The sequence below is a fragment of the Perna viridis genome, chromosome 8 (assembly GCF_037379345.1).
Source record: "Perna viridis isolate PV_CMFRI_1.1 ecotype Kerala chromosome 8, ASM3737934v1, whole genome shotgun sequence".
NCBI classification, from domain to species: Eukaryota; Metazoa; Mollusca; class Bivalvia; order Mytilida; family Mytilidae; genus Perna; species Perna viridis.
In genome coordinates, this window is record NC_142452.1 from 12653263 (window position 1) to 12663168 (window position 9906).

The window sequence follows — 9906 nt, forward strand, 5'->3', positions numbered from 1 at the left end:
TCATTTAGCATATAAAACACAACAATTAGAACTTCGCTAAACATGAGTGAACATGTCTTGCTTTATTTGTGTTCATTTTATTTTCCAATGTGGCCTTCCTTAAGTAATACATTTTAAAGAGCAACGAAAATGTCATGTGTTAGATATTTCATTCCACTTATTAACCTCTGTTTCTCATCTTTTGATACAATGTTTTCATTTGTTTTCTTACCGCCATCTACTACATTTATGTTGATATTCGATATGGATTGGTTTACATACAGTAATGCGTAGAATGATGTTGAGCATAATTTGTTAAAAAAAAGAGCCATCTTAAGGAACAAAAATTATTTTTACTCTATCAGAGTTAGCTAAATACAAAACCAAATATAATTCATTGATAATTATCAATGATAAAGAGAAATTCACAAAATTTACTTCATTTAAAAACCAACAAAGTTCATAAATCTAATATTTTTTATTATCATAGAGGTTATATATAGTACATCTATGCTTGTGATTGTGATTTACCGTCTATTTACTGGATTCCTTAACTTCACAAGAATCCATACAAACAACGTTTCATAGCTGGATCTGCAAAATGTACCACCAAACCTCTTTCAAAACTTTTAACTTCTATACTCACAACTGTCAAAATTCGAAAGATCTTTTGGAGACAATCAGTTCAAGACTATTATCTGAATATAATAGTATTAAACCTACGATTTTTCAACACTCTATACTTCTATTCCCCATACTCAGTTAAAATCCCGACTTAAAAACATTATACATCGTTGTTTTTCCAAAAAAGATGGTACACCTAGATACAAATATATAGTTCTTGGTAGAGATTCCTCATACTTTGTAAGAAATAATTCCAAATCATCTTCCAAATATACAGAGGAAGATGTTTACAAAATGCTAGACTTTTAAATCGACAACATATTTGTCCAGTGTGGTGGACATGTTTTTCAACAAACGGTAGGCATTCCAATGGGAACAAATTGTGCTCCTTTACTTGCTGACCTATTCCTTCACTCTTATGAGGCTGACTTTATAGCTGATCTGATAAGAAAGAAAGAATATCGTTTGGCTAGATCCTTCAATCTCAGTTTCCCCTATCTTTATCTTTACACAATCCTAATCTCGGGGATTGGATACTTCGCATCTACCCCAAAGAACTTGAGATAAAGGATACTGCAGACACTGTGAAGTCAGCCTCATATCTTGACCTACACCTAGAAATCGATGGTAAAGGAGAATTATTGACCAAAATTTACGACAAACGTGATGACTTTTCATTCAGAATTGTCAACTTTCCTTTCATCTGTGGCAACATCCCTTCGGCTCCTGCGTATGGAGTGTTCATATCACAACTCATACGTTATGCCAGAGCTTGCCGAAACTACGCAAACTCGCGCTATAACTCTAACAAATAGGCTTCTGGAACAGGGTTATGTTGCTACAAAGTTGAAGTCATCACTACAGAAGTTTTATGGTCGTCATCATGAACTCGTGGATCGTTATGGTGTATCTATCAGCACCATGAAAACTGATTTATTCAACGGGTCATAGTTTTCCTTCCCTCGTTTGTCTACCCCGGACTTTACTTTTTATGAGCAACTCGGCGGGTGTTTCTAGAAAAGCAGAGGACGCTTACTCTACCGGTGCACCTGTTCCATGCTCCCAGTTTTTAGTGGATTCCGATTTGCTCATTTGCTTTTGTTACTTTGTATGTATGATTTTAGTTAATTTATGTTCTTTGTTGTGTATGTCTGTTTTCCATGTCTTGTATTTGTCCCTGGATTACATTCTTTTGATTACCGCTATAACCTTGGTTCCATTGATTACTCTTAAAATGTTATTTTGCCTGCATGACAGTATTTGATAATTTATACCTTAAATAGCACTCCGGCTAAGAATCATGCAAAGATTCATGGCTAAAAAGCCTATATATTTTTTTGATATTTTATTCCATAGTAATTCCGTAGAAGTGCCATAGTAAACAGAAATTACCATTCGATTTTTCATATAACTCGTGTTCTTAGGAGATAAAAATTATATATAATGCACAGTAGATTTCAAAATAAACGGAGATACGTTTGTAAATTACACTCGAATACAATATAGTTTATTGGATTTTCAATGTTGAATATCTTCTGAGAGCGGACAGACTGGAATGAATAATTACACATTTCATAATATGGACCCTTAAAACAACTTAATTACAAAAATAAAAATATGTAGTCTGTTTGAGGGTGTGTCATATTTTTAATGATTATGCATGATTCTTACAAAGACAGCTAGTAAAAACTTAAAATTGGAACTACTTAATTTATGTTTCACAATATATACATTAATAGTGTAGTGTAAAGACAACAATTCATATCTTAGTTATTTTGTAGCAGTAACAACAAAAAAACAAGAAAAATTTACAGACAATCCGCTAAATCTACCCTATCACAAATCGGAAATGGTTCTAGATGAAAATGATTCTATCTTCACATTTCAATCTTTATTGTTTGCTAGATCCATAAAAAACAAATACAAACAAAAGAAAAAAAATATCGATTTTCGATGCTTGAGAAAGCGAAAAATAATTAACAAGTATACGGCATATGCAAATATAAATTTTCCTTTAATTTGTGTTTTATTCAGTTATAAGGTTCAATACAAACAAAAGCATATATCAACAGAATACAAAAAGAAGAAATAAAGCATGACCTAGGAACAATCTTTTAAAGATATTTCGATTATTTGTTTAATTTGATTTTCGTAGGTACTAATTATGTCTGTTTTTGTTTAATATAAAAGCCCATTTTCTCATAGTACAAATGTAGTTCCTGCTGAAACAATTTTCAGCGATATTTGAAAGAAAGCTCCTTTTACCGAATTCAATCTATTCTATCATGACACTTGTACTGAAATACTTGATTTTTCTTTGTTTCTCTTTTGTGGGAAAATTTCAATTGTTATTTGGTACAAATGCGTTACACTATTATTACTGATCACAAAAGCAGTCTTAGTTTTTCGTTTGATTCTGCACTTTTGAGATAAAAATATAGATTGCACATGAAGTTGGTACTTTGCAAGAGTTATCATTCTTGATTTTGTTAGATTTGGTTGATTTAAGTTGGAGATAAATGTATGATTTTCACAAAAGTGCAGATCTTAATACAGAAATAGATATCATTATGTAAAATATATATATATATATAAAGACTGAAAATGCTTCCGTTTGATTGGTGTTTATATCTACACCATAAATCACTTTACCATTGGTAGTCTATGAGTTTTATGTGGACTGGTACTTAAACAATGATAACCACAGTTGAAGTAACTTTAGCCGTATGAATTAATGCTACTGTTGTTGAGTTAGGCGACTTCTTTTCCACAATATAAAAATGATAAATATGTCAAAGAGGAAAAACGCCATCGGGTTGAAAAATGTCAGCTCATGCATTCTTCTTTTTGAAAAAAAAAACTTATGGCGAGCCGAGCACAGATGAGGCTGTGTAAGTGAACTGGATATGCAATCTGCAACAGCTGAATTCCTTTTTGATGTTGAATTTAAAAAAAACAACATTGCTCGAGTGTAAAATGGTAATGACACTTGAGTAATTTAAGGTGCCTATGCGAGGGGTGAGAAAGACGAATTAAAATATTATATGAGGTTCCAAAAAAGCACTTCCCATGCACTTAATTATATTCAAGACTAATTATTCTGCAAATTCTTTGGACGGCAAACAAAATTGCATTTAAGAATTGATTGATACCATAGAATATTAGAATTTAAAATGATTAGTAAAAATTATCTTTCATTTCATGTGAAAAAACTCCCGAAATATAATGTTCAGAAAAAATTAAACATTAAAAGATATTAAATATACCTAATGCATTTTTGCATATTTACTGCACCATGAAAACTGATTTATTCAACGGGTCATAGTTTTCCTTTCCTCGTTTGTCTACCCCGGAGTTGACTTTTTATGAGCAACTCGGTGGGTGTTTTTAGAAAAGCAGAGGACGCTAATCCTACCAGTGCACCTGTTCCATGCTCCCAGTTTTAAGTGGAGTCCTAGTTGCTCATTTGTTTTTGTTATTTTGTATGTATGATTTTAGTTACTTTATGTTCGTGTATGTCTGTTTTCCATGTCTGGTCTTTGTCCCTGGATTACATTCTTTTGATTACCGCTATAACCTTGGTTTCCTTGATTACTCTTTCATAGCTCTCTGATCAGGTTTAACGAACCATATTTGTCCAGCAAAACAATGAAAAAATACGTAGTATTGTTGGGTTTTTTTTTTAATTCATACAGATCAGTAGTGTGGATAGGTATGTATTGGGATGGTTATTTACAGAATTTTAGATGGATGGACAACAATGCTGAAGTTGTTGAGGGTGTACAATGTTAATGAACCAAATTGCATGACTGCATGGAACGTTTCATGCATTGAAAGTCCATTCCAGAATAGCGTACGTCTGCTGCAAACAGGTTTTTTAAGATCGATTTACTGTAACATTCAGTATCTGCCTTTGTGTCAAGGGTTTGTAATATGCTAGATGAACAAATGTTTCAGCGTATCTATTCTAATTTTCTTATATTTTGGATTTAATGATCACAAAAACTAAACATTGTAATTATTTTTCAAGTAATCGTTTTGTATTTGTCAAATAAATAAATAAATAAATACAAGAGAGTATATGTATCCTTGTGTCCCCTGGTTACAACGAATATATTTACATCTAGGTATTAAACAGGATTCATTCGTACAATTTCAGTGTCTAAGGTACAAATGAAGTATTAATATGCACTCCCACTTTTGCCAGGGTAATATTTTGTGAATACTTGAAAAAAAAACTATTACGGAATGCATGCTGATTTCTTAATATTTCAAAATTATTGAAATCATACCCCTATTTCACTTAGATACATATGTTAACGTTAACGTCTCAGTTTTTATTATATTTAAATGAAATGAAATTTTGCATGTTTCATCATCAGGCTTCGATATCAAATGAAATATAAACTTTAGATCACTGTAGTTATAGCCAGATTGAAAAATAAATAGTTCCTGGTGAAAGTATCAAATGGAACGCGGCACAGCGTTGATACCAAAAACTTAATAAAATGTGAAAATTTAGCCATTCATTAAATATTCCATCTGTAATTTCATAACAACTTCATAATTATTGTTTTTGTCGATTACGATATAGAAAACAACTGAAATGGTTATAGAATGAAACATGAAAGAGCTCCAGTCTTCAATCTTATACATTTCTAGTATTAACATTTCCCTTACAAATAAAAACAAATATTTACCTCTTTTAACATTTACTTTTTATATACACCTCTGATATTAGCTTTATAGTTTTATCATGATAAAGATAAAAATAAAGGTCCAATTTTTTCATATAAACGATACACTAGTACTCATATTAATTGAATTATGGGTCGGGTCTTTCATTCAACCTTCACTAGAACGTAGTAGCTAAAACGTTGTAGTTATACTTCAGCAAAAAGCAGGATTTTGATACATTAAATGCATTATTTTAAACAATACCTGCTTGGGAATTTTTTGTGGAATAGGATTATTTTTCTACGTTTTGTGCCAGAGCTTGCCGAAAATACGCGGACTATTTATATAACTCTAATAAATTGGCTTCTGGAACAGGGTTATGTTGCTACAAGATTGAAGTAATCACTTCAGAAGTTTTATGGTCGTCATCATGAACTCGTGGATCGTTATGGTGCATCCATCTGCACCATGAAAACTGATTTATTCAACGGGTCATATGTTTCCTTTCCCCGTTTGTCTACCCCGGACTTGGCATTTTATGAGCAACTCAGCAGATGTGTCTAGAAAAGCAGAAAAGGCTTACCCTACCGGTGCACCTGGTCCATGCTCCCAGTTTTTAGTGGAGTCTGATTTGCTCATTTGCTTTTGTTACTTTGTATGTATGATTTTAGTTACTTTATGTTCTTTGTTGTGTATGTCTGTCTTCCATGTCTGGTCTTTGTCCCTGGATTACGTTCTTTTGGTTATTGCTATAACCTTGATTCCATTGATTACTCTTTTAGTTATAATTTTATGATAACAATTATGAAGTGGAAAGGGGGTTATACGGATCTATTGCTTATTATATTTTGTTTTTCCTTAATCGGCAAATAGGTTTGATAACATATTCGCCTACGTATCAGCATGGTATACATATTTTTAGTTAAACTTTTACGCACACATAATGTCAAAATTAATCTTCTAATTCAAAAATGTTTGTATTTTGCTTTAATGACCAACCATTGAACATAATTCAGCTACATAAAGAATTGAATCATGTTATTTGTGGCCAGACCCTTAACCTTCTGAATTGCATAAAACTAATCTTCATTTTTCCCCTACAAGACAGATTCTGATTTCATATCAGAATATCTAATTAAGAGTTTATTGGTTTGTGTTATAATGATGATTAAACAGCAGTACAAATATTTAGACATTTTTTTATTGACTTAAAATATATGGTTGCATTTGAAGAAAAATAAATATTCTTCTGATTTTTGACATGCATATAAAACTTATGTTAAGAAGAAGCAGTTTAGATTCTTACACGAAAAATGCTAAAATGATAATATTCATATAAAATCTTTTCCAACTATTTAAATGGTTTTAATCTTAAAGAAACTAATTGACAAAAATAATTTGGGTTTCTAGAAAATAAATTAAAAAACAAAAAAAAAAAGGCACGAATATCTTGATATCCAAATTCATATGAATGTCACAATTTTGTCACAAATTGTCATCATTTTCATGCGATTATAAAAAGGTGAGAGAATTGACAACATGTTTAAGTGGATCTTTCTCCAATTAAATGTATTGGAATATATATAAGAATTCAAATGAAGTAGTAAAGGACAGAAATACTCTTCTCTCGTTTTCACCTGAATTCATGATTAGCAATCGATTTAAAGTGTCTCATCAGCACTGTTTATTTTATTGTTATGACTGACTCACTTTGTTTACAGAAACATTACTCAAAAAGACTGAAAAGTATAAATCGGAAATTTCCTACCTTTCATCATCAGGCTCCCATTTCAAACGAAATATTAACTAAAGTTAACTTTGTAATTTTAATTTTGTAATTCGTTCATCCTCATCATTGCTGTATTTCCGATTACATTATAGTTTTGGGAATGGGTAACGCCTGAACTGTTATACGGTGAAAAATGAAAGGACTCAAGTCTTCAATCCTAGGAATTTCTAGCATAATTTTTTTCCACATAAATCATAAACCTATTTGAACTTATACGTACCCCTGAAATGAGTTTCACAGTCTTTTCATAATAAATATACGCATGAATAGTCAATTACTTTCGAACATACGATGCACACGTATATTGTCTGAAATTGAGGGGGTCATTCATTCAGCCTCCATTTGAAATGTAACGCTACATATAGTGTAGCAAACAAATAGGATTTAGTTCTATCAAAAACAGGCTGTAAAATTGTGCCTGTTTGCAAAACGTCTTTTAGGGTATTGCCGGTTTATACTGTACTTTTATTATCTCCGAATTCGATGAATTGTAATGGACATTTTGCAGGGGGGAATATTCTTTTTACTTGGCTATAACAGCATACACTCATCCAAAGGTTAAGAAATTAAGGTATATAATGGTAACAATTACAATGAATGGAGACATACAATGTAAGGCATATATCATCCCATGGTTTAACATGCAATGATTTATTTTTCAATGCGTTTTCAACGTTTTTCATAACTATCAATTTAACACTTTTATTTTCCCAACTGATTTCAAACAACTTTTGTTATTTCATAGTCTTATGTATTCACAGTTTTACCAAAGAACGTTGAAAATTTAGGCTTTGTTCTGTTCTTATCTTTCAGCTTTTACATTTTTCTATATTTCCATGAAAACTAAAAGTTTTCAGATAGAATTTATGTTAATACAAAGGGGCTTTAACATTTTTATTTTATCCTTAAAAATAAATATTGCATACTGTTTGTTTTATTTATGGAGACTTCTATGTTGCTCTGCGTAAAATGTAAGCCAAATGAGGTTTTCACTAATGATTTCTAACCAAAATTTGTTATTAGTCATGTAGTCCCTTAAACATCTCGATAAATACATGAAGGGTAAAACGATTTGCAATGCCATGAATTGAATATTTCTTATTTATTTTAGGGAATGTATGTAAACAATACGTCCATCTAAAGATTGCCACCAGTTTTACAATTGTAAACATAGTATGTTGTGCTCTTGGTATGGGTTATTTATCGGCATTAAAACGGTATGTCGAATTGCAAACGAAATTAATTTTACAGTTTACGAATTTGTATTGATATTTTTGTCATATTATCCAAAACTGTATACATGTGCAAATGGTTTTGTATGACATGTTGGATTAGCTTATTTCCAGATAGGTGAACTGTTGTTTATGGATGTTTTTACTTTTGTATGTTACATTGTAATTGAATTTTATACTTTTATGAATGTATAAAGATAAGTATTTTCTTAAATTTGTTACATCCCCGATCTCATGACCGGTCGAATTTTCTAATCCGAAATTTTATTTACATATATAGGTAAATGTAAATACATGTCTAAATTTGTCAGTGGGATTTTTTTCTTTTAAATATATCAAAATATATATGTAGAAATATATCAAATATATCAGAATATATCAAAACTTGCAGTTGGTAGTAGCTAAATGCAAACTTTCTTTTACATACATTTGCAAATGCATTTGAGTGAGTATTTCAAAATTCATTGACATTTAAAGTGAAAGCAAAGTTTACATTCATGCTATTTGAAAATATCAGAATGAACGCCTTATGATATATTTATTTGTTATGTTTTGTGATACAAGGTAAGAAAACAAAACTTGTTAGGGTTTAGGACATGTATATGTATTCATGTTTGTATTTCAAAGTTATTAATCTCGCATAATTTGATGAATTTCGGACTCATCTTAAAACTGGGAACCATGAAAACCGATAGGGTAAGTGTCCTCTGTTTTTTCTAGAATTTACCGCTGAGTTGGTCATAAAAGGTCAAGTCCAGGTTAGACGAAAGAGGAAAGAAAAACTATGACAAGTGGACTATAAAACTTCTGTAGTGATGACTTCAATATTGTAGCAACATAACCCTGTTCAGGAAGCCTAATTGTAAGAAATCAAGGTATTTACATTTTTGGTAATTCAGGGTTTGCTGTTATTCAAACAAAAAAATTAATTGATTATCGGTTGGTAAGCCTAAATTTGGACTTTCAGATTGATAAACCCATCATATATGTAAACGCATGTTGATAGTAAAGGAAAACTATTGACCAAACTTTACGACAAACGTGATGACTTTTCATTCAGAATTGTCAACTTTCCTTTCATCTGTGGCAACATTCCTTCAGCACCTTCGACTGGAGTGTTCATATCACAACTCGTACGTTATGCCAGAGCTTGCCGAAATTACGCAAACTTTTTTATATCGCGCTAGAAATCTAACAAATAGGCTTCTGGAACAGGGTTATGTTGCTACAAGATTGAAGTCATCACTACAGAAGTTTTATGGTCGTCATCATGAATTCATGGATCGTTATGGTGTATCTATTTTTTGTATATCTGTTTTCCATATCTAGTCTTTGTCCCTGGATTACATTCTTTTGATTACCGATATAACCTTGGTTCTCTTGATTACTCTTACACTTATGTATGAAATGACACAATGTGAAACAGTTTAATAAATAAAGAGGAAGGAAGTGTTCATTTTTTAGAATTTAAGCAGAAAAATATTTTTATTGATTGGATAATTTTTACCTAGATGTTTACTTACGACTAAAATATATTCAGATGAAGTGTTCGTAATAACGTTTCAAATACTTGTTGGATAAAGCTGTACTTACGTTCGAGAAGGG